Source organism: Pyrgilauda ruficollis, unplaced genomic scaffold (genome assembly GCF_017590135.1).
Source record: "Pyrgilauda ruficollis isolate IOZ18807 unplaced genomic scaffold, ASM1759013v1 scaffold20, whole genome shotgun sequence".
NCBI lineage: Eukaryota > Metazoa > Chordata > Aves > Passeriformes > Passeridae > Pyrgilauda > Pyrgilauda ruficollis.
Genome location: NW_024519207.1, coordinates 9,228,049 through 9,255,315, shown reverse-complemented (window position 1 = coordinate 9,255,315; position 27,267 = coordinate 9,228,049).

The window sequence follows — 27,267 nt, the reverse complement described above, 5'->3', positions numbered from 1 at the left end:
GTTTTTTTTGGTTGTTGTTGTTTTTGGTTTTGGTTTTTTTTTTTTTTTTTTTTTTTTTTTTACTTTCACAGAACAGACTGCAGTGCCTTTTCTGTGACTTACATCCACTTCTGCTGATGAGGCAATGCAATGATGCTTTGTAGAATGAAACTTGAAGAGTTTCCTAACTGTAGCCTGTGGTCTGCTTATGACTTGCAGAAAAATCTTGTTTTTTCTATATAGATTGATGCTGCTGACATAATCCAGCCCTCTTGTTTTTATTTTCTCCTTATAAATCATACTAAAAATAAAAGAAATAGGATTTGAGATCTCAGTTTCCTAACATCATGGTCTGATGAAAATGATGGTTACTGTGTCTAATCATTAGTTAGCTGTTAGTGGTCAATGTGAACAGAAGGTGGTCCATGAGACAGATTCAATCTTTAAAGACGTTCTAAAAAGAAGTTTCTGGAAACCCTATCTTTTAGAAATTAAATTGAAGCTGACAAAATGTCTCTGTGCTGGCTGCCACAAATTCCTAAAGCCTCTAGCTGCTGATACAGAGATTTTTTTAAGATTGTATATTCTTGAGGCAAGTTTTATAAAAACATTCTGGTTTTGTATAATCAATCTTTTTGTCTGTGTGTTTGCTCTGATCCAAAACCTATTAAAGTCAATTAGAGTGACTGTGTAAATGAAATGATGCAATGATAATGTAGCAGTCATTGTGCTGTGACTTGCATTAAGCTCTAAGCCAACTTCTTGTAACTCAGCTATTTCCATAAACCTCAGCAGATTTGGACTGACCGAGTGATCATTCAGTTAATGAAAATGTCATACTCTATCTGTTGATAAACCCCTCTGTGAAATGGTTTCTAATAGTAGAGAGGATTTTCCATGTTTTTGCCTCTAAAATTCCTTTTGTTTGTTGATAGTGGTCTGTATCAAGTAGCACTGATATTCTTTGACTTGTTATCAAATGAAAATTATACTTTAAATTATTATTAATATCATATTGATGACATAAGAAATGAATAAATCTTCATTATACTGCTTTGGATTAGTACAGATAAATTTTGTCTAGTACATGCTTAGTAAAAACTGGGGGTTTTTTGACTAAATTTAAAGAAAGTAATAATTTAAATTGCTGTTCCTATGCTTTTCTTTCTGTTTTGAAATCTGACATTTCCTCTTAAGAGAAAACATGATAGATTCATGGATGGAGAAAGAAAAAATAGCAGAAGCTAATAATAAAGTGGATTATGAAGATGGATATCAATTAATTTGCTAAAAGACTGCAAGGATGTATGACAAGATCACTGCTAGTGTCACAGGGTCTCTGGGATTTAAAAATATTTGGTTTTTGTTTGTTTGTATTTATTTTTTCCAGTGTGGTACAGTCAAACATTTTTCTGTTGGTTCAGCAATGATTTTAACATGAAATCAAAATGGTAAGATGTTAGAAGAGTAAACGGCAAAACTGGAACACAGAAGATTGATAGAACAATAGAAAAAATGATAGGGAGTACTAGAAAGAAGGCTGTTTCAATTTGTTTTTAGGAAACATACTGAAAGAAATTCTGTTATTTGGTTTCCCCGCTTAGTTTATTCTATAGCTACTTAGTTACCAAGAAAGGAGTAAAAACCAAAAAGCAGAAAACAGCATTGTTATGAGGACTAAAGTTCCCTAAAATGTAAGCGTGAGAAATAAGATGCCAAATGAATTAATAAATGCTTTTTTAAAAATAGACACACAAATTTTTTTCTCAGAACTACCCATCAGATCAATAATGCGACAGTGTAAGTATTGGGTAAATGCATGCACCCATCCCACTGTAACAGCACTGTGGTCTTGGTGCTCCAGCAGTCCTGTAAACTTGCCTGGACATGTGTCTATGTAGTTAACAGTCCTAATCCAATATCCATCCTTTTTAGTTGTTTCATCCAATTTTCTGGGTTTTCTTTCAATAACAGTTTTACTCCTGTCATGCAATTTTCTAAAATACGAGTTATTGTCACAATTGTGATTTCTTTTTTTTTTTTTTTGAAAGCAAAAGGGCTTTAATTGTCTTCCATGAAAGCAAAGTTATCCCCAAGCTTCATATACTCATACTCAGAAACTGAAAATCATTATATTTTCAAATCTTTCTGTGATCTTCAGCCTCACTACGGTTCACTTCAACCTGCTTAGGGCTTCTAACTCAATGTTCTTCAAATACAAAGATCAAAAATCTTGCAAGCAGCTGTTACTCATGTCACATATTTCAGAAAAAGAAAAGTTAAATATTTGGTCTGAGCTAGATGTTACCCCATGGAGCCAACACACTTGATCTCCAAAGTGTTCTCCCCCATTCCAAAAGGTTTAGGCCTGTTGTTCTGAGTGTAACTTTTAATGGAGAGTTTAATCTCTTTAATAAGGATTATTTATCTTCTTTAGCTCTGAAATCAAGCTTCTGTTAGATGTATGTTTCTTAGGTAGTTACATCTAAGTGAGAAATCCCACTGTTCAGGAAGAATTTGACTGCGAGCATGTATCTACCATAAAGCATCAATATTGCCCTGAATAAGATTCCTCATAAGTTCCCAGTCAGGAGATTTTCCCTCAGTGTTATAATTGAGACAGGAAAAAGATTCCTCAGAGTTATCATCCAGAGGCAGAAGCTAAGGAGCACCTTGCAGCACCTTAGAGTCCTATTTCTTGTCCATGGAAAGCACAAGCTTCAGTCTCTTTAGAATATTTTTATAAATTACATTCAAGAGATTCTAGGGTGCCATTTTAAGTACTGCAAAAAATATTAGATCAAGATAGTAAACTGTATTTTTCTCTCATTAATAATCTTGATATCACACCAGGTAAGTTCGAGTGCTGCTAGCAGAACTTCTGCCTTTACTATGACAGACTATCTTCTGCTTGTCTAGTACTGCTGGTGTGCTAATACTAGGGGGTCACTCATTCGTTCCTTTAATAAACATCCTGTCTGAGCATGAAAAACAAGGGCCACAGTACGTATTCTATATTATTTGAATTTATCCTTATAATCTTACTTGCATTTGCCATTATCAAGAAAATGGCATGAAAACGAAGACACAAGCAAAATATGCCAAAGCTTCAAAATTTGAGTCAGGACATTTTTTGGCAATGTAGTAAATTTGGACTAATTATTGTACAGTGCCAAAGGCATTCTCGTCAAAAGCATGATGAAATTCTTTCCTCCCATATTCCCATTAATTTACTTTTACCTCTGCGTAGTTTCTGCTAATGTCATTGTGATTCTGTTTTAACAGAATCTGAAAAAAACCTCCTGATCCACACCACCTCAGGAGAAATTATTGAAGTTTTTCTGCAAAACTCTTCAAAATTTTCAGTGAATGCATAGAATATATGGTCAGAACTGCAACACCTTTGAAAGTGACTGTTGCCTTCACTGAGATAGGATTCATTTTTGTGGGGGGAGTTAGATGTGTCCCAATCTTCGTCGTATGTCTTCCTTTAGGAGCACTGGGGGTCCTGGGAGAGCAAAGAAGGGGCATTCCATATATCTAACAATTCGGACTGGTTTTTATTTCTGTGGGATCCTCAGAGAACCACAGAATACCAGATTAAAAGTCACACCAAGGACCATCTGGTCCAAATCTTCTTGGCAAAAGCATGGTCCAAACAAGATGACCCAGCACCCTGTCCAACTGAATCTTAAAAGTGTCCAGTGCTGGGGAATCCACCGCTTCAATTGAGAGTAAATTGCAATAGGTGATTGTTCTAATTGAGAAAATTTTTCCTTTTTTTTTTAAATTGGAATCTCTCCAGGAGGAACTTGTACCCATTACACCTCACCTTTTCCACATAACTCCTTGTAAAAAGAGAGTCACCATCTGAAGATGTTTTTTTCTGCTTTTCCTCATCTTGAGAGGCAGCTAAGGAATGTTGCTACTGTTCTGATTGTCCTGGTTTGTTCCCCAGTTGCTTGCAATAGGGTTGCCAGTTTGGGCCTCTTCCCAGGGTCTGTTTAAAGCCCACCTCACCAAGATGACTAGCCCTGATACCACAGGCTCCCTTGCCATCATAAAATAGGCAAAAATACAAGACTATTGTTTCTGCTTTTTGGCATGGAAACCAAGTTTAATTTTCTCCTATATAATATTTGTCATGTATAGAAGAAAATATATAACGATTAAGTTAACATGCCCAAATAGAGAAGAGACAAGCAGGGTAAAAGAGGAGAAAATATACATACACCTAAAAAATATCTCCCCTGAGTTCATATATTTTTAAGCATCACACTTAGTAATGAAATAAAGATTTTCATTTTACTTGTCTCCTAATCAGCTATCAGAAGAAACTCCCAGAAGCTTTTGTGTTGACATTCAAAGGCTTCATAGGCTGCTGAAGCTGCACATACTTCTATAGAAGACAGGAATTATATGCCTTACAAGCCAAGATTTTGCTGGTGCCAACTGGGACAAGCTGTACAGTTGCTGTGTGAGATATCTGTAATAAAATTTTACTCACCTAGGGGGACAGCTGAACCACAGGTTTCCATCCTTCTTCTGTCGCTGTTGCTGTGTGTGTGTGATCTCTAGTGCATGATTTTTTTCTGTTGACATAAACATAGCTTACCAAAGAAGTATCTTCAGTAAATATTTTACAGCAGGCTAATACAGTTTCTATGTAAGTGTTTCTTTAGAATTGAATTCCAGGCTTCTGAGTGACACCAAAGAAAACAAAACCATTTTGTTTCAGTGAATGAAATAAATGAAATACACTAATTGTATGAAACTCAAATAGTGGCAGCTGAGGTTTCCTCACACCTCACACTCTCCTTAATTTTCTTTCGAGGGAAGACTTCACAGCAGCAATTTTAGATGTGCAGCTGAAGCACAAGGGTAATTTCATTTGACTGTTGAAATAAAACAGCACTGACACATACTTGGGTGGAAAAGCATAGAGGGAGATTGTAACTATACTGAGGCTATCTCACTTAAAATCTAGAATTCCTCTGCCAACAAACAAGCAAACAAAAGTTTTTGATTTGCTGTACTGTACTTAAAATCAAAGCCTTTGGATTTTATGGATTGAGCCTCTTACATCATTGGAAGCTAGTTTTAATTTACCAAAATGGTCTCTGAACTGTAAAGAGATGGAAGATAGGATGCAATTTGTGATAGCTAAATAACTTGCACAATTTCTCAGCTTTCCAAGAAAATCTACACAGACACAAATCTCAAACTGTTTTTACTTTTAGGCATTCTAAAGACAGATGGAATGATAATGACTTACATGTGTCACCACACTTTTCATACAGAAAGATTAAAAATATATGTCATAAAATGAACATATAAAATAACCAGATAAAGGGCAGGCACATAGTCACATCTGTATTATATATTCAGTAAGGGCTAAACACTGAGTACCACTACAAAAATGTGCAATGCAGAATAGAGAAGATTGTTGTATCTAATGGAAAAACTGCAGCAGGGAAATCTGGTTTGTGTTTAATTGCTCACACTGAAATTTTTCTCTATTCTACCCAGGTTCTGATACAGCCCTCACCCAGGCAATATGTGAGTATATCCCAGAAGATCATTAATTGATGTTACTAGCATTTGTCACATCTTATTCTCATTCCTTTCTTTCAAGTGGGAAATGATCTGAAGTTTTTTGACCTAGGAAGATGCATATACTTGTATAACACATGCCTGAGATGCCGTGGATATTTGTGATTGAAAATGAGATCAAGGGAACTCTTACAGGATTTGAAATGGCAGCCACTGAAATTAAGGTAATGATCACAGAATCTGGGAATTTCTTCTGTGCTTTAAGAGGGGATCACAGACAGCTTTATACAAACATTGTGTTCCAGAATAGAGCTGCTGTTTTGCTTGCTGGTTGGTTTGGCTCTGTGTTTGTTTTGTGTCTGTGTGTTGCTTTCAAGTACTGTTTCCTTATTTACAGTAGCATAGGAGTGTCACTGTGCAATAATGCACTAAGATTCACTGGTATTTACCTCCAAGGAATATAAGAACTATGGATAATCACAGTGGCTAGCAGAATTCAGCAATACTATCAATTGTCAGTATAACAGAATAAAAATAAAAAAGAGAACAGAATGACTGTATATTGCTATTTTTATTTTACTTTTAGGTTCATGTTGCAACGTCCTTTATAGATCTAAGAGTTTTTGAAGAGACTTTCATATTTAACTATATTGTCTTACACTGTTTTCATGACTAACTAAAAACTCCCAATTTACTGGCATAGAATGGTTAATTGTAAGAATTTCCTTATTGCTGAGAGAATACTTTATTTTTCACTTCATCTTTAGTTTGTGGTTAGATATATGTGATTGTGAGGAATCTATCAAGAAAAGTGAAACTAATTATTACCTTTTCTCTGCTAACATGGTAATTTAAGAAGCTGGTGATGAAGCACCGGAAAAGAAAATGAGAAATTGAAGAGGGCTGCTGGAGGATACAAAGAGATATCAGGCAGATCTGGAAAGAAAGCCTTGAAAAATAGATTTTATGAGATAAAGGAGTAACATGAGATGAAAAAGATCTCATTAATCTCTCATGTTTTTCTCTCTTTACAGATTGAGCACTAAAACAGAAATAATGCAGCTGTTTTGAGATCAGCAGTTTTGTTGCAAATAGAAGTCTGAGGAAACAGTTCAGTGAGCACCAGAGTGTTATAGGGATAAGGATGCAGATTCTCCCTCAGCTCAGCCTTTCAAACCATTCCAGCCTACTGTGATTGTTCTTGAAAGGATAAGAGAGGCAGGATTCCCAGACCCATAAATCATTTAGGAAAGTCTGTTGTATTAAATTTAAAAAGGAGGAAAAAATCTCCCAGTCCCTCTGTTGCAGTAATTCTGCTCCGTTGATGATTTACTGTATTCTAGCTTTAGGATGAGTCCTGCATGCTGTTTGGAATTTGACCATTTGATGGTATGTACTGTAGGGAGGATTTTCCTTTGCGTTTAAAAAAAACAATACAAAAATTACAAATTTTTTCATTACTTTTTAATTTAATAAAGATTCGCTTAGTAGTGGTAAGCCTAAAAGTTACAATTCCTTTAAGATCACATTTGAAATTTCAAAACTGATTTAGAATTTTGCCTTTAATAACAGTTTCACAGGTCAAGGAGAAACTAAGTGTGGATATAGGCAATCTGATGTTATTGGCTAAATTGTGAATATCTATTCGACTGTTATCTTGTAAAGTGGATTGAGACGTCCTTCAGAAATGCCCCCTCTCTTCGACTCTTGCTCTGCAGTAACCCTGGGAGCCACCCAAACTTTAAGATTCTCAAGGTCAAATCTAATCAAAACCACCTTATCCCTCTCCACTAATTCAGTATCTGCGCCGTCTCTCCTTACCTCAAAGACATGTAATACTTCTGCAATAGAAATTATCACTGCCTGCCCTGCTCTGAACTGTAGTACCATGACATTGTTGACAACCAAAGGTACAGGTTTTTAGCATGTTTAGAGGATGTCTGGTTATTATGGCACAGTCTGAACCTGCTCCAGCAGGCCAGATGAGAGATGTGATGTGATCCTTCAGTTAGCTCTTCTGTCTCTGTATTGCTACTGTTGGAACATCTACGTCTGCAATAGATCTGGCATGTTGATTTTGAACTAGAAGGCTTCAACAGTCCTTCCTACCTGCATTTTAGCAGTCTGCTTCCAGGGTTCTCAAATGAAGACTGAATTTTGGGGTGGAGCAATTTCAAGAGTCTTGGACCTTTTATCGTGCAAGTAAGCACCCACTTTGTGTTAGTGAGAGACATAAGTTAATATATTTTCTCTTTAATGCTCTCTAAAGTTGTGCTACAGTGGTTTCTAAGTGAGGAGGCACATCTACATATTGTAACTGTGAATTGGTTTGGCTTGACCGTGAATACAGTACGGACCTAGATAAGACAGAGTAAGGTCCCTTCTGGATGTGAATTGTAAAGCCTATGTTGTCTCATGGAAGGAGAGCAAGAAAATGGATAATGATGTACAGAAAGTGTGTGAAGAAAAAAGTCTAAAAGCTGAGGAGTTAATGAAATTGTGTGAGACATAACAAAGGACATGAATTTTAAGAATTCTCAGATTTTGATATTGATTTTCACCAAGATATGTAAGATTTCTTGATAACCAAAATATTCAAATCTTCAAAATGAAGTTATTCCACTGAAAAATGGGCTTAATCTGTTGCTTCCTAGAGCAATACTAAAAACCTCAACCCTATATCAACAAAAAACCCACTGACCTGAATCAGGCTTTGAGAGTGATCAGAGAACTGCATTCAGCCTGTGGCAGCACTGCTGTATCAAATTTAATTCAGAGCATTTAATGTATAATTTTCTTTCTTGTCCGCTAGTTTCAGGTATTTTCTCTATAAACATTTGAATGAATACAAAATATGTCATTCATTTCAATCGGAGAGACACAAGAGACAGCTTCTACAATGCTCCTCTCTTTTAAAAAGAACAGCTCTCTGATGCAGATTCTCATCTGGCAAGCATATTGTCATTCCTAAATGGTGTTATCATACTCATCCTCTCCTTTCCCCTTTATATTGATCTTTAGAATAGACAGAGTGTTTTAACCTTTGGAATTTATCACAATGGCTTTTCTTGCCTTATCAGTTCTGGTGGGTTGAGCTCTCTGTATCTGCATGGAGATCTTTCCTATCTTGCTTTTTTCACATTTCAAGAAGTCTGTCTTGTTGCAAATCTCTTGTTAGAAGACACACATAAATGTTTTTGGATTTCTAATCTGAAAAAGAAATGGCCACACTCTCTGGGAATTAAAATTAAGTCTCCAAAGGAAATAACTCTCCTTTAGAAAATCCAGATGTCTAAAGAAAGATTATTATCTTTGACATGATCCCATCCTTACCATGCCATTTACTGTTTTTCTTTTCTCTTTGGATTTGATCATATTTCTGCCAGAACATTTAGTTTTATTTAAATGCAATGACACAAACATTGCTAATCTGGTTTCCCTTCATTCGTTTGTGTACTTGCTGTCAACAATGGTTTTATCAGCCATCAAAATCTAATTGAAATGGCAGTGCTGCATGTAGTCATCCAATAATTACAAAATAAATAGACTGAACTTTCAGATGCATTTGAAAAAAAAAGCCCCTAAAGTGACATAAACAGAATAAGGTAATTAAAGTGCTCCCTCTATGATTTTTAATTCTTTTAAAATGCATATTTATCTGAAGACATCACTTCTAAGCTCCAGAGGTAAGTTTCTATGCCTTGTTTCTGTATTCAAAAAGAAGACTGGCTGGATGGAGTTAATTTGGAAAATTGTTCTAGTAAATAGTACAAAAAAGCACTTCATCATCGTACCACCAAACCATGCTTTGTTTTCTCTTCAGAGAACTCCTGCAGTAATACGCACATGACAGTTAATAATAGATTATAAAAAGCAGTGCCCTTTATCATCTGAACACCAAATCTTTAGAGGCTTGCAAATAGAACAGTCTGTTCAGTGATTGTAGAAATGTGACGTCAAAGGCCTGCTCCTTATTTGAAATGTCTTCATGTTACTCTAGATACTCCACGCCCTATCTTTGAAAAAATCAGGGCTGTGCATTATAGTACACAGACAACAGAGTTTCGCCTTAATGGAAACCATATAGCAGTAGTATATTTAAACTTTTGGAAGAAAGGGTAACAGAGCTCTCAAAGCCCTGGTCATGAATGTGTGTGTGTGTGTGTATATATATATATATATATATAGTCTTATGATGGGTTGGCATAGCAACTATTTCTTAGAACTCTGTTGCTGCCTAAGTAAACAGCTAAAGCACCGAGAATGTCTCAGCTAAGCTGTGCCTGTCTGTAGTACCAGCATGTACTGTACACTAACATTTTCTTCCAAAGATGTGGATATTCCAGCTGCTCATTTATGCTGCCATTGTTGTCAGTATTTTTATCGAAAAAAACCTAATTTTCTTACTGATTTCATGATGTAATTTATCTAAAGATTCTATTTTTTCAATTCAAAACAAAGCTTGGCATAAATAATCTCAACCTAGACACTTTTTTTATGCCCTTAATTTGTATAATTTTGATGGCATATTTTTCTGAATGCCAGCAAAAGCTAAATGTGAATATAAATTAGTAATGGCAATCACTTAAATGAGCAGCATACCAGATTGTACATATCATGAAAAGCTATTCCATAATTCAGTCTTTTTTTTTTGTATTTGTGGCAATTTTTATTAATTGTGTCAACCTCACATGTTTTTAAAATGCTAATCACTTAGGCTAGTAGCCTTTCTTAACTGCAAACCATACATTTAAATGTATATCACCTGATCCTGAAAAAAATTGAAACTTACGATCCTTTAAATAAAGATAGATTTGTGAATAGTTTGTACTGAGTTTACAAAATGATTCTTTAAATTGGTTAATAATTTATAATGAAGTCTAACTGATTCTTATGTGTCTTATAATCAGTTCAAACACCTATCAACATAGTTATAATTATCTGCAGCAGATGGTACTAATGTCCATAATATACCGGTAAACTATTTATAAATACTGTATAGATGGCAATAATCTGCTCATTAGAAGCTGCTATTGATAGATACAAGCTCCCAATATTCTGTTTGAATCTTTAAAAAATGACTCACCATTTTAGTTAATAAACCTTTGCAAACCATTTATCCATTTCTAATGAATGAAAGAATGTTTCAATTAGTGAATTCTAAGCATCTGATTCGCAGCATGGAATGTTAGATTCTCTTTGATGTGGTTTCCCTGAACATTTTTCCCTGCACTCGTCTCCGTAGTGAACTTGACAATTCATACCATCAAGGCTCAATAACACACTCTCCTCTCCTTGTGCTTTAATTCTTCTTTCCTAGGATCATCTTAACAGTACTCTTCTTTCTGCTGTTAGAAAGGTGCAATTCATGGGGAAAAGCCCTCACATCCCACTGCAAGCATTTGGGCACAGAGGATGGTAGGGAATCAAAATTGTTTTGCTCCTTCTCTGGTGTATTTAGATATTATACAAGATACAATGCCTAAAATACATCACTACAACATTGAGAGTGACTACAGTACTGTTTTGGGGAGGGATTTGTCTCACTTCACATTAGTCCTTCCTAGTCTCTTTCAGTAAACTGCCTCAGTCAGTGGGGAGAAAGAAGCACCTCTGAATAGGCACGTGAGATCTTCAGAGAGGTGTCTTAGTAGATTTGATGAATCAGCCTCTGAAATAGTTTAGTTCTCAAGCTTCTGCTGACTATGGAAAGAAGTTGGCAACATGTTTGGCTGCATACCAAATTCTAGATAATTGAAATTAAGTGATGTGAATATGCCACTAGTGTGTGCTTCAGCTAAAGGTTAAAAATCCTAATTTATGTGTAAAGTATCTATGCACCTATATGTGCACTGGGTATTTAAACCTCCATTGTAGTTGGTAACGGCCTGTCGAGACACCAGTCTGGAGACTGAAGAATAGTTATCCTCTGTAAAGCAGGCAGATCTATTCCTTCAGATGAACAGTCTTAGGGACTTCCTTGGCTGCGTTGGTTATATTTCCAGTGATTGTAATAGGATTTTGTGCTTCTACATTACATGTAGTTGTCTACCTTTTCAAACATGAAATATGAACTGAACGGATCTGAATTTAGTCACTCATGTCCAAATAGCGTGCTTCAATGAAGAAATAATCTATGTTGACTTACAAACAAAATGCCAAGTTATAGTTATGGCTGTGGTCTGTTCCAAAGGCTGCTGAGATGCTGTGTGACTTCATTGTCTTTTGTCCAATACCACCATTAGAATAAAAACCTTTAGCAAACACAGTGTCCTGTGGGGTAGATTGTGTTTCATCATAAACATGACAAAGCTATTTCTCAGATCTCAGATGTCTTGGCTCAGTGCAGCACTGCTGCAGAGCATGCAGTGTCACTGCATTATGGAGAAGCGGGACGCTGTTCCTGTAGGACTTCAGTGTGTACCTGAGGCAATTTATTTTTACTGACCTTGGGTTTATGATTTAGTTGATTTTATATGTGATGCTGTGTTGGATCCTCAGCTCATATGGGCAGTTCCAGTATTCTTGAGAAGCAGACAAGGCTTCTCCCACAGCATCTGGCTGTCCTGACAGAGTGTGACAGAATGATAAATGCAAGCACTTGTAAATCTATGTCTTGTATCATTTGTTCTTGGATATGTTGTAGCCCCTACCTTGAAACTGCACATTGCAGCCTTAGCTGATGCTTCTGTCTCTCTGCATTTTCTGCATTAATATCAGGCTAGAGATTTCACATTCTTGTTAAGTTACAGTAGTTGTGCACTGCAAGGCTGCTCTGGATAAGAAATCAGCAATGTATTTGTCAGTCTCTTTCATGCTTACACTTTACAGTTTCAGTAGCATAGTCTAAAGGCTTTCTGTGACTGACAGTGTTTTTTAAAAGCACTCCCAAGTGATTTATGGGCACTTACTACTGGAATATTTTGCCTATCTTTCAATATATTGTTTAAATTTTTTGCATGCAAACACTGCTACAAGAAATTCCTTTTCTATTTTGACTTTTTTGGATTTGGGTGATGCTAGTAATCCTGGGTTTGACAACCCTCTTCTGTATGAGTATTGCCCTGTGTCCCATCTCACTAGCATCAGAGGTACAACAGTTTCTTTGCACATATCTCTGTCTTGATATGTTTAATTGGCATGTTTTATTGAACTATTTGTGATATGACATCTTCTTTCAGCAGTAGCTTCAAAGATTTGTACACACAGGTTGTTTCCCTCTCCCTATAAATGCATTTTGTAACTACTAGTAATCTTTAAGTAATTAATATTTCAGGTATAGACATTACTCACTTTGTATTTACTTTTTTAGATTTGAGGTGTTGGGGAAAAAAACCTGTTTTATGTGACCTATATTGCAGTGAGTATGGCTCACCATGAAATCATTTTGTACTTATGCAGTTTTTGACTGATTTCCCTGATTCTTGTATCATGTAAAAGAACTTAAAATTAGGGTCTGCTATATCCTCTACAATACTGTGTCTTTCCGACATCAACTATGGTGTAGTTGGGTTAATTTTCATTGCAGGGAACATCCGCAGAATGTGGTGAGGTTGACACGTTTGCTGTTCAGGAATACTTGCCAGTATCTGTCTTTTGAATTTTGGAATTTGGCATCAGGTCTTTTCCCTGTATTTTTTAATTTTTGCTTTTGTCTAGGCAATATTCAATGACTCTAGGCATTTGGCAATGAGCACATTTTGTGTTTTATTCAAATAGCTCGAGTCTATTCAAATGTGGTTTTTGTCTGACATTTCAGTATCTACCACACTACATAGCCAACATGTATTCTCTGACTTTCACAAAGATGTCTTTATCAATCCCATCCTTATTGGCCCCTCTTCTCTGTATACTCTTTTCTTCTAATGCACTTGATATTTGGAAAAAAGGTGCTGTTCCAGCAACACTGCTTCAGCCGTCTTCATGTGTAATGTAGAAGAAACCATTTCAGGTTTTCTAAAACATGCTAACCTTTGGCAAACAAGTATCACTGTGGGTTTGCCTCCTCTGTGTGTTTGAGGTTTCTATGTTTTAAAATTTTGATTACATTGAATCACTGCTCTCAGCCTGACTCTACTAAATTTTTAAATTAACTTATTTTATCTGAAAATGTTGTTCCTGTTTAAATAAGACACTAGAAATTCCAACCAATTGGTTTGTTGGAATTTCTTTGGTTTTGTGCTTGCAGTTGTTATTGAAAATATCATATGATTTTAGAGCAGACTAGCCTGACTTCAGGCTCTATTGCTAATGTAATGCTAAGGAAATCTTCATTTAGTGAACTTGCTATCTGCCCTTAAATTGCCCATATTTTCTATTATCTTGTCTTTGCAGATGATGATAGTCCAAACTATGTAAATGATTTATTTTTGCTAATTTTCACTGCATTGCTGTGATATATATGCAAAGAAAAACCAAAAAAAACCCCACCACATTTGTGTCAATACTTACTTTTTTGACTTATCAGACTGATTTCAATGTAACAGTTCTATATATCATCATATGCAAAGCTTTTCCACCACTGAGCTCTCAAGTCTTCCTTGCAGCCTTTGCTCTGCCCTTTGTTGTGCTTAGCCTTTTCGATGACATGTACTTGTTGCCTTCTGTAGAGCTTCTTTTGGATGCCTGAGCATTTACATTTCAGCTGTTCTATCTTTCATCTCTATTGCTGGTTTATCACAGGCTATCTTCTTGTGTTGAGCTGATCTCAGCTGGCATTCACCCAGCTGTTCACTTACCTCGTCCTTAGTGGAATGGGGACAAAAGACAGAGGGCAAATGTGAGAAAAACTTGTGGGTCAAGGCAAAGACAGTTTATTAAGTGGAGGGAAAAACACCAAGGGAAACATGAGGCACTGCAAAGGCAATCACTCACTGCCTCCCACCAGGAATTTGATGTCCAGTTATTCTCAGCAATGGCTGCACTGGAAGAACTTCCTCCCACACTTTTATTGCTGAACATGACTTTATATGGTTTGTGATATGTTCTTGGTCAGATTGGGTCAGCTCTGTGTCCTTCCAGCTTCTTGCCCACCTGCTGTGTGGGTCAGAGTGAGAAGCAGTGAAGATCTTGACATTGTGCAAACACTTTTCAGCAACAGGTGAAACATTGCTTTTCTATCAACACTATTTTTGTCACAAATCAAAAACAGAATTCTATGGGCTGCTGTGAAGAAAATTAACTGCATTCCAACCAGACCCAGGGCATTCCTAAAATTTCCGAATCACACACCAGCCATCGTGAAATTTAACAATACATTTTTTATTTTATTGGTCTTGATTTTAAATTATTGAGAAAACTCATGCAACATTTTTCTGTATACGTAAACCTTTTGAGTGGATTTGTTTTATTATTTAGGATTTTCTCTGAGATGCATAAATTCCATTAAAGCTTGGACCATGCATTGCAACTTATAGAACATCATTTTGGTCTTTTCTACACTGAGGAGTATAATAGTGCTTCTCACACTCAGACCCTGATAAATCTGTCTTCTGCACTGTCATTCCAACTTTGGAATAACATTTTCTCTGCATCTTCTTCACACCCTTGTTCTTGTACGAAAGAAAGCTGAATTTGAAGGAGGATCATGGTGTACTTCAGTTTTGTCTTCCAGCTTCAGCAGTCAAGGGAAAGGACAAAGGAGGCACAATCTTGGCCTCCAATCTTGAAACATTTTTAGTTTGCATCCTTTTAAAATTGATTACTTTTCAATTTTTCCTGTATAGGCTAAAGATTGCTTACTTAAGAAACGTTCTTATTCCTATCTCCTTATGGGCCTGAATTGTGACCTTTTCTTTTCTTAGTTCCCTTTTTTTTTTTTCCTTTTTTTTTTTTCCTGCTTCTTTTTGTTTCTGATTGTACATTTCTATTGGAATAAATTTCTCATACAAAGTGATCAAAGAGGGGAGAGAGAGACAACAGGGGAGTTGGAGTGAAGAGAGGAAAGGAGCAGAGCAGAAAGCCAGCAGTGCCTCCAGATCTTATTTCTTCCTTTATTCCAGCTGTTGTTTACTACCAATAACCTCCTGGAGCAAGAATGCTGTAAGATCCTACTGATCACAGTATAGGGCCACCCTGTCAGGACGCTATTTATCTTGGCTAAAAGAAATATGAATCCAAGATCTGAATTTAGCTGTAGCAATAATCCCGGATCAACCGGGATCTGTATTTAGTGATGATGGTGATTATGATGATGATGATGATATAATATTATTATTATTAATAATAATAATAACAACAACAACAATAATAATAATAACAACAACATAATAACAATAAAATAAAAAATTAAGATCTACTATTTGTTTCAGATCTTGCAGTTCACAGTCCTTGCCTATGTATTAATAGTAATTTTTCTTACTATTTTACAGAAGTGTTGAAAGTTTTCATTAGTGCTTGTAAATAGGATTAATATGCTTGTCTGAAATGTGTACAAAAGCTGTAATGAAGTAAACTGTTTCTTTTAATGTAGTTTTACACTCAGACTTTTGTGTTAAGACAAAGTATTCTCTGTACTAGACCATATGATGAATGTATGAATATTTTTATTGGAAAAATAAATGTATTGGATATTGAGACCTACCAAGAAGCTGTCTTGCATACAATGTGACTACATTATAAAAGATTTAATATTCAAATTTCTAACCTGTGCATGGTGTGTGATACTGATTGTAGATATTTTTTTGTGATGATAGAATGCAACTGTTTTGAAAGAGGTATTTTGATGTGCAGTATTGATGGACAGCAGATTAAAATTCCTGTAGTTTGTCCTCAATAACAGCAGATTAGAATTATTATGATCTATTGTTCTCAACAATTTGAAGATTCCTTTTTTTCTGTTTAACAACATAGAGAATAGGGAAGCACAGTCAAAAGAATAGCTGAAACATGGGAAAAATATAAACTAAGAAATTCACATTTTAAATTTCAAAACGATTGCTTCAGAAGGTATGTATTGATTTCACAGTCCTGGGAAACAACAGCGAGGCAGAGCTTTGGTAATGACATACCCACACATAATTCTTTTAGTGCAAACAACAGCAATTTCAGAAGTGCAAGGTAAAATTTTGTCCCATTCCTGATGAAATCTTATAGGACATAATGCTTCCCAGATTTTATTTTTTTCCCCCCTGCTTTGCTACTAATCATCTGCTATCTTGTATCTTTCAAAAGAATAAGAAATAAGTCAAGAGGGTGTTGCAGAGTGGAGTGCAAATATTCTGTTGAATTCTTGGTGGCTGAGGTCAGACAATACTCTGCGTAGGGTTATGTGCTGTGGTTACAGAATAGGAATTCTGTGGGCAAGAAATAAAAGTTGTGGAGGGGAAATGTTCTAAGGGTCTTGTGTGAGATGCTGCAATGGCTTAAATATTAGGTGTCGATGCAGACTGAACATGCCTGGGGCTAGAAAGCTCAATCCAAAAAAAAAAAAACAAAAAAAAACCAAACAAACATAATGTTGAGCTTTACAATGCCTAACTTTTATACCTCAGACCCTGGATTGCAGTCCAGGATTCTCTAAGGCATCCACACTCTGTGCAATGCACAGGAAGAGACAAACACCTGCAGAATGCATTCACAGTAAATAGCATAGAGGTGCTGTCTAGAGGCAATCCATAAAGAAACATGGAAGAAAGGGATGTTTCTGAATGCCTTCCTCTTTCTAAAGTCCAGGCATGTAGGTATTGTGTTTTTTTCACAGCTAAATCTATAAAGAAAGCAAGAAAAAATTCTAAGCATGTATTTTTATCTTTGTTCTATATGCATGACACCTTTCAGAGAAATCAGCAATCGTGTTTTGTATGGAAAGGCTACCATTTAAAGATATAGTCTGCCAAGAGCTGTACATTGCAAGAAGTGTGATTCAGGGTCATGTGTGTGGTTGTCTTTAGTAAAAAGCACAAGGAAACTATTGCATGGTGTGGCACATGATAGTGACTGGGAGAGCACACTCAAGATTTCTCTAGGGTCAATTATAAAAGTGGGAAATATTTCCACGTGTTGGCTTTGGAGATACCCCCTGAATGGAGTTCATGTAGTTGGTGTATCATCCTGCAGAGCAGAGTTGTGCCAAGGAATGAGCTCAGATACCCAAGCAATGCTGGAAGTGACAGCTGTGACTGAGCCAGCAATCCTAGCTTCTCAGCAGAGCTAGATAGGTTTAAAATGTGCTCTGTTGATAGTTCTGTACCCCTTCTTGCTAGGAGATAACCTTGTTGATGAGGCTTTTCCAAGGTTTTCATACCACACTCCATTGCTTGTTGGAGACATGCCTGAAATGTCCTGATTTGCTACTGACTGCTTCATTAGGCTGGTCTGTACTTTCATACTGACTAGAGTAAATTTTTCAATACTTCAGGGTAAAATACCACCTGGGCTTTCTTTTTTTTTATCTTTTTGCTATTTGTTACGATAACTGGTATCTTGAGAGTGTCACAAACATAGGCAAAGATTGTTTCTATTTAGACAGATATGTGCACTCCTAAATATGTGATGACGTGCAACCTGTATGAGGAATAGGCTTGCAGGCATGAAAGTACACAGACCAAATTCTCATTACAGTAATGTTACCCTCCTCCCAGTCCATTAATACATAGTTTAAGGTTTGACACAACTGGAAATTAAACTTTATTGGGTAAATGAAAACAGGCTCTCATTAAGGTCTCAATTGTACCCATTGTTTGGTGATAGAATAGGTAAGGTCTTTCTTTATTAACCCTTCAAAATGCATTATAAAAGCATTATCCAAAATATTTAATAATAACTGAAATAGCAGCAACAATAACAATAATATGTTGGGGTTTATTTTTGTAGAGAGGAACCCTTTCAATTTTTTTTGATCATTGTGTTATTGATCTGCCTTTCTTTTTGTTTAAAACCTGACAAAGCCTTGGGGACCAGTGTCTGCAACACTGAATGAGAGCTGCAAATACTGTTTCTGTGTATGGGGGTCTTTTCTTTCCTGGTATTTTTGAAAGATAGGCTCTTGATCACACTAGCAGGGATCTATTGATTTATACCTTAGGCTCAGCTCCTGAGGACAAGTCATGCTACATTCTGTAGGCTGTATAAAAACATGCTATTGTATTCCCATGTGTTGATAAATTCTGTGAAGAAGGATACATATTATTAAAAGAACTTCAGTGATAATACTTGTAAATTCTTAACATGTAGGTGAGGCATGACTTTTGTGCCACATATAGCCCCACCAATGATCCTGCAGTTATCCAAAGCACATTACTGTCCACACACTCAAACACTGTGCCAGTCTATCCATCTCTCCTCTTTGCTTTTAAAGCTCTGAAATTCAGGGTGAAAGGTTCCACAAAAAAGCAGCCTCCTTATTCTAGTACTGTGGGGGGACTTAGAAAGAGTCTTTCGTTAGCTCACTCATATTCATGCTGTTGGCCAATGGCTTCTAAATTTTCCTTCCATGATGAAACAGTTAATATTCTGCTAATATTTTTGGTGAAATACTGGAATACCTGGAAATATTATCTGCTGAATGTCAGTGCTGGGATGCTCATCAAGTACATACTTGTTGTCTTAAAACAGGATGGTCAGCAGAGAGTTTCTTCACTCGTGTTGTAGTAAAAGTTATGTCTGTATTACTTCATCTTGAGTAATGTAACTTTCATTACACGTTGTGAGTACCTGAAAAGTGTAGTGCCTGCAAAAGCATTTCCCACTTAAATAAAAAAAGGGTGAGTATGAAAACTTCACACTGCTTTTTTTCTTTTAGTTTTGTGGCTAAATCACAACATTCCACAAATTGCATTCTGTTTCATTTTAAGTAGAATGTTTTAGATTTGGTCTGAGTAAAATGAAAGGTTCTGAAAATTTCTTTTCAGAAAAAAAAAATTTATATGCTGAAAATGAAGGTATTTCCCTTTTCCAAATATCTGGTTTTACAAGTTCAGCTTAACATTTTTTCATTTCAATTTTAATTTCAAAATGGAAAAATACACTCAAGTATCTTAGTTTTTCTAAATTCAACATATTCACTTGAGCAATACTTATGTAGTTTAAATTTGCTTATAACTTCATTTTTCATCTTAATTTTTTTGCCTTACAGGGTTTGCTCAGTCATAATTTGTACTTGCAAGTTTCTCTGGAGATATGAAAGTGCTATTGGCAAAACCCAGTTATCCTGTTCATATAGATAGCATGATTTCTTATTTGACTTATTCTGATGAAATTGTTCCCTTGCTGAAAGCATCTAAGCCAAGATGGCAGACAGCATTCCTTCTTTCCTTCTTAGCAAAGTTGAGAAAGCTTCACCCATTTTATCATCCTGTCTGATGAACAACAATTAATTTGAAAATTATTTAGGTGCAAGAGATGTTATGTGCAAGATTCATTTAACTTTTACATTAATTGTTGGCAGCTTGCCATTCTTATCACTTCTTTATTTGAATTTGCCCTGGCATCCTTATGCAATTTTTTTTTTTTTTGCTATAAGTTTCTTACATGAAAGACAGTTTTGTTTTCATTTTTTTTGTAATTAATTCTCATAAAAAATAAATTGTCAAGATGTAATGCTTCACTGATGTTATCCTTCAACTTAATTATAAGATGATCAGAGGCTGATTTCACAAGCTTTTTGAATTTGAGCTATATTTTCAGATATTTTCCAACTGAAAAAACCTCTTGTCTAACCTTTTAAAAATAAAGACAGAAAACAGGAAGTAACACCTTTAGATCTAGGTGCTGCAAATTGCTTACCCTCATGTGTATGGGTGCATCTAACTCCTCTGCAAGATTTTTTGTTGTTTGTAACCAAAATCCACCTGTCCATTTTTAGATGTGGCTGTGTTAAGCATAGTGTGTTTGGCAGGAGCGGATACAACACACTAAACCATGGAGTCAGCTGTAATATCCATTTGCAAAGATGGCTCAGGGAAATGAGACTATAAGCATAGGAGCAATGAATTTCTTCAGTTAACATAAACAAATCTGTGCCTGATTTGTGTTCCATGTGCTGTTCCTCCTGTCACAAATATAAATTCTTTTTCTAGAATTTCTTTTTGTTCTTGTTGCATGAGGTAAACACTAATATTTACCTTACAGATATTGTTTCCAAACATTGTCTTTTGTTTTGGTAGGCCTAAATGGTCTTACCATATATTTTTCAACATTTTTTTCCCTGTGTTACCCCGGAGTTCACCATGTGTGGTATCTTTAAAGAGCTTCACATGAAACTGAGAGCTCTGGCTTCAGATAAGACTAGTGACAGGTGATAACCATTCCAATCTTGAGTTAGGACCACTTTCTGCAGCTCCCCCTCCTGAGCAATTATTCTGAGGATCACGATCTCCATACTTGCTAGGGTACTTGTTATAAATTCAGTTGGATGTACCAGTACACTTTAATCAGTTCTATCTCACTCCTGTCAACTGTTCTGGAGAGAGAGTACACAGCCCTCAAATCTTTCTTAGACTTGTGTTTGATTTGCAGATCTGATCACCATAATAAAAAAAAAATATTTTTAGGGATGGGATCCACTTGTTACAGCTTAGTCACATTGCTGGCATTTTAGCAGCTAGTGAACAAGTTTTCTAAAAATGCATGCTTCACTTCCCTAAAGTGACTAAAAGGCAGTAGATGCTTGTGAGCACCTCCAGGGGGAGATCCTGTCTGCTGGAGTTTCACATGCCTAAGTTTTAACAATACATGTCAAAACAAACAATTTGTTTTCAAATGTGGTTGGTGTCTTGCAATTAAGGACGCGAGCCATGCCATATCCTGTTACTAAGGCTACACGGAGTGTCCTTCTGTGCTTGGCCGTACTGACAGGCAGGTTTCATTAAGGATTACGGCTCATTAGGCGGTTGGGACTAGACTGCTCTTATTGGACTGCATGTGAATCTGGAGACAACTTAATTTGTTTTTCACTGTCAAAACACCTTTGGACTAGGGACGCTTCAGATCTTTGAGAGTGTTTACAAAGGTTTGCAAATATCTGCCTTTTACTTTCTTTCCACAGAAGCACTCCTGTTCTCGTTACAAATATTCTTTCATACTTTCCCATTTAAAGGACTCCTTGTATTTCTTTCCTGCCATTTTGGGCTGGCATGATGATCACAGACTTAATCACATCAAAAACAAACTCATAACCTTTTATCACTTGCAATGTTTTCCACGTTCATTAGTCCCAGGAATCTGCATGCTTGATTGTTTAATTTGAAATCTGTTGCTCTGTTTTTCTCCAAAGCTTTCCAGAGATACAGATATTCATCTGCCTTTTTTTTTTTTTTTCTCTAGATCAAAACATGAGCTTTCTGACTCTAAGAACGTTCTGTGAGATTAGAATCAAAAGACAGTAAATGAACTAAGGTAGGCATTTCCCTAAAAAATATCTACCAGAAATATTTTTGATATATATAATAAAAAATAATTATTGAGTTGTCTAAATACTTCAGTATTGTTTTCTTTTCACTTTTCTAAAAGACTCACATAGTTATTTTTAGCTATATTTCAGTAAAAACTTGTGACCTCTTTTTCTCTTTGGTGACCACTGAGTGTACTCACTTAGTGGCCATTCTAGTGACTGTATGATCTTAGAACAATGACTGGGATTCATTCTTGATTGACCTTTATTAAATTTGAACTTTTCTTTGTTCCTTGAAAGAGAATGTCAAACTTCTAGAATTTTTTTGGTCTCTTACCTCTGATAAATGCAGTATTTCCATAATGTTAGAGTTCTGCATGAATTGTTTTAAAGTATACTTTTACATCTGTGTCTTTTATTCATTAGCCAAAATCCACTTTCAGTTCATTTAAGATAATTATAATCAATAGCTATGACCTTTTATGGAACCAGATAGTCGAAACAGTAGCTTCTCCCCACCCCAAATTCAGCCACCTGTCACTATCCAAAGCACTGAGAGCACGAACATGTGCCCATATGGATGAAGGAGCTTTACTAGTTACTGTTTTTAAAGATGTGTATCTCTGTGAGAGATGCAAGTTCAGAGAAGCAGATAGACAAGGCTGTAAGCAAGGATCAGATGTATTTTGAACAAATCCTGAGAGTGCAGTTTGAAGAAAAGGTAAGATTAAAAGCTTTTGAGAAAAATTCTGATTGATATAGCACTAACAACTGTGTCCAAAAGCAATGTTTAATACATTTTAAATTTCTTTATTTCTTGCTAATTTCCTGCTTTTTTATGAAAAGCAGGATTCTGAACATTTTCACAAAAAAAACATGATTATCAAAGAAAAATCTGACTCTATTACCAGTTTCTCTTTGAGATAGAAATCATAGTTACGTCTTCTTGTTTAGGTAGAAGGCAGACACAAATTTATGTGTACATATGTGTGTATCTCTAGCCTTCTAATGCTGATTTTTACAATGTAAATATAAACATAAATAAACATCAAAAAACTTAGTCTGAATGGAGTGATCTGTATTCCCTAAGTCTCTGTGCTTTTTATTTACCGATTACACATTACTTATTCACTCTCTGTTTCTTACTCCATTACAAAATCAGTGTGTCAAAACATTGGTTATTGGTTTGTGCTGTTGCAGAAGAATATGCCAGCTACAAAACACTGCATATGAATTACGACAACTTATTTTCTTATACAATCTTTTTCCATAATAAACATAAGTAAGCACAGCATTTGGTCTTCATTTGGAATTTTATTTATTGCTTATTATTAAGGAGTTGTGGTCTTTGAGTTGGTTTTCATATTCATTTCTGTATAAGTTTGTGCAGATATTATTTTTATTGTTTTAAAGGAGATGGAAATTGGATTGCTGTTTCAATAAATAGCTGAATACACATTTACCTTCTGCAGCATTAATTGTCTATTTGTTTAAATATGTATTAGGCCTTTTATGAAATATATATTACTTACTGGACTGCTAGTTCATAACATAGCTCTTGAATAACATGCAATTCTGCAATTCTAAAAAGTTTTTGTAATATCGGTAGTCTTTTTCATTTAACACTGCTATTTGGAAATTTCTGTACTAAACAAAGTCCAGTGTACATTAATATAATGAAATACCTATTAATAGCAAAATGAGGCAGTTTTTTATTGATGAACAAAGACAAAAGTTTGCCATCTAGGTTTCTCTGTTGGTATCTGAATATTGCAAAACTCAGATTTATATCCTTCCTGTTTTTCCCATGGGGTTGCTTTACTTCATTAAAACCTCATAGTAAAAATCCACCTGCTGAGTAGGCTCTTTTCATCTTTCTTAGTTCTGGAGATCTCAGTCTGTTCAGCTGGGATGTTTCCCTTAGGAGGACAAGAACAGTAAAATTGTTCTCCCCTCCTGTTTGTCATCTTCCAGCAGACAGTTCTAGTAAAGTTGCAGAGATATATATTTAATGTTTACTAATAGAGGACTTGAGATTTATTGTGGCATGCTTTAACAGTTACTCTCTGACTTGTAGCCATCTTGCCTTTTGTGTGCTGAGGGTGTGTTCTTTCCTTCTTGCCTTCCTTGCAGATCTTTGTTTGGGATGCTGAAAGTTAACCTAGGGCTCTGAAAAGTGACAAGTTGGCCCTGTGCAAATAAGGGTTTTCCTTGCTTTTCTCTAAAAATATAAACATTTTACTATTAAGTTGAAGGTTTGCACCTCCACTTTCAGCCTACAGATTCTTAAAGATGTGTTGCTGATGCCCAGTCAGAAAAGTGAAGCCCAGTGTATAAAAGAAGAACATACAATGAGACCTTCAAGTTGGAATGTGGCTTCAGCACAGTCACTAAAGTTTGTGTGGATGCTGCCAGCACCCTTCTCTTCACTCTTCTCACTGATGAAAGATAGTGCCATCCTCCCATGGGTGCTGTATGTGGTATGCAAGAATGTGGCAGGAGCTTCCTTTAGCTGGCTTTGCAGTTTTGTAAAAATGAATGTGCATCGTGATTTTACACAGATCTAGCACTGTGGTGTCTTACCTCCAGTGGAAATTGGATGAATGAAATTTAAATTTCTGCAAAGAGATATTAATATATGATATTGTTGGCATATAAATACTTTTCATTGACTTTCCAAGGGGAAATTTCCTTTTTTTTTTTTTTTTTTTTCCATGAATGCGATACTTCTCTATAATTTTATTTTACATGAGAGCAGTTCTGTCGAAAACTGAAACTTTTAGGATTGCAGTCTCCATAGATCTTTGCATTTAGGCTTCAACAATGATATTCAGTATTTTCAGAGATAAGTAGAACTGACTGGTGTTTGCATGCATACCATTGCTTCTGATGGGAGAATATCATTGACAGTTGTATGTGGTTGATTTGCAAAAGCTGTCATTAGTAGCAGCATCTTATTTTTCTGTCCAAAATCTGCTAACAAACATCCTGCTTGTGGAATTTAAGATACGAGTAGTGCTGGCTTGTGAGGGAAGGAGCTGGATTTTGCTGTACACACGTATACACTTCCCTACTTGTCTCTGCCAATACACCACAATCTTGATTAGTGATACAGCCTAATATTCCAATCCTTCACATCTCCTGAGTCCAGATTTCCACCCATGCAGAACTGTGCCATATTTGGAGGTTCAGTGGGGTGTGATAAACAACTCATTTGAGACTAAAAACAGTTTTTGAATTTGGATCTCCTGAGGTAAAAGGCTAGTTCACTTATAATTTGTGTTATCTAGCTCATTCATGACAAAGATTTTCTGCACCAGAAACACCTTGACAGGTGTTAGTACAAGACACTATAGTTACAATTAATGCAACAGCTTTATTAAATTTGACATTGACATGTGTATTAATAATCCTTGGACTGGCATAAGAAAATCACTCAGCTATAATTTGAGAGTTTGCTTATACATGTGCATATTTGTGCTTGGTGTATCACACCTAAAGCCCTTTTTCCTTGTCTAATGCCTTCTGTCACATCAGTATTATAAAGCAGATGTTTATTATAAATTATACCTCTTTAATATATAAGTATGTAAGGATGCAAAGTGAGTTTATGACTTTTCAAGATTGTGCCTTACAAATTAAACTACATATTAACATCAATCCTACAGATTCATTTACAAATAAGATTACCTGAAGTGCAGTATTGCATAACTGAATACTAAAACTCTTAGAGAAAGAAAGTATTTACCAACAGTTGAAGTACCGAAACATGTCAAGTCTAAAAGTGACAAAAGACTGCAAAGAAAAAAAAGTAGTCTCACTTACATAGTGAAAGATTTCTGCATTGTTTATTTTCTTAATATTCTTTTCCACTCTCTGTTGTTTGAATTCCTTCCTATTCTGAAAAAAAAAAGAAAGAAAAATAATTTTTTTCAAATTGTTGAGTTTGTATGACATGATAATTTGAAAATTAAAAAAAACCTCTAAAGTAATTGTAATTCATCTATAAATCTATTAATTGCACTTTAACCCCTGCTGAGTTGATGGCTTTGAGTCCAGCTATACCAGTAGTGCCTAAAATTTTAACCCTTTTTCTTTTATCCAGAATTAGTGCTTGTGAGTACCTTAACATGCATGAGAAGAAATAGAATTGTTTAGAATTGTTTTGAAGGAGTCAGAAGGAAATTGAGCCAAACTAGGAAAAAGAATGTTCAAAGTAATTTCAAAAAGAAAGAAACCTCTGAAGACACATTTTAAAATGGTTTCAGTTTTTCCTTTAGCTTAAAGCAACATTCCTCAAGTTCATATATTTTGAAATTTATTTTTTATGAGGACACTAACAGATGTCACAGCAGTCACACAGAACAAGCTTGTAGTGCTGGTGAGTTAGGTGACCTTTCAGTCTAAAATTAAGGGAAAAAGATAACATGCTTCTTCTGACCCACTTTGTGCAGATGAATCAAGACATTTGAGATCTTTTTGAGATGCTGTTTGAGATTTTGTATTTTTATTTTTAATTTTTTTAACTTTAATTTTTTTACTTAGCTTTTGAATTTTAGGTTACATCGCATACTAGGAACTCCGGCATTATTTATTCTCTTAGTCCTTTTTCCTCTTTTTCTTTCTTGGTCTTGTTTTATTTTTTTGTCTGGGATTTATGTGACAAATTGCAGATATCTACAGTGAGGATGTGCAATGTAGTTGTTTGTGTCTGAACTCCTATGGCTCACCCTAAAGAAAGACTGTACTGAAGTAAAACTTATCTCATTTTAATGCAAACATTTAAAATGGGTCAGAAGAAACACCTTAAAAATGGCTGCTCCTCCCTACTGACTGCAAAAGGTGGCAAGGGGAACAGCAGAAAGGGTTGTGTGCAATAGCAGGAGTCTAAAAGTAATATTGACATCTAAAAGGAAGAGCTATGAAACACATTTTGTTATCTACTCTCTTATATAATATTAATTGTCATGAGTGCTGCTGATGCAAGCTCAATCTCTGTGATAGGGAAGGCTGCTCCTTGCAAGTCTCACTCTGTTTTGCAGTGGCTGGATTTTTTAGAGGAGCTGCTGCATCTTCCTTTTATTGGGATGCAGGAAGGAATATCAGTATTGTCCAGTGATGAAGGAAGAGAGCAAATACAGCTGATTACACATTTTTCATCCAGTTTATGATAGAACAAATGCATTTCAACTAAACAAATTTTGATGAGAATTGTTTCTGATTTGGCTTTGGCTCTCCACTTAGAAAGAAATAATTTTTACATTCTAACCACTTCTGTACTAAAACTCAAGTAAGTTTGGAGCAATAAGGGAAAGTAAAACTGAGTTAGGATTTCTTTTAATTTTTAAATCAATTCTCTTTGCACTACTTTTATATTTTTCTTATAAAAATGGTTACAAGCCAGC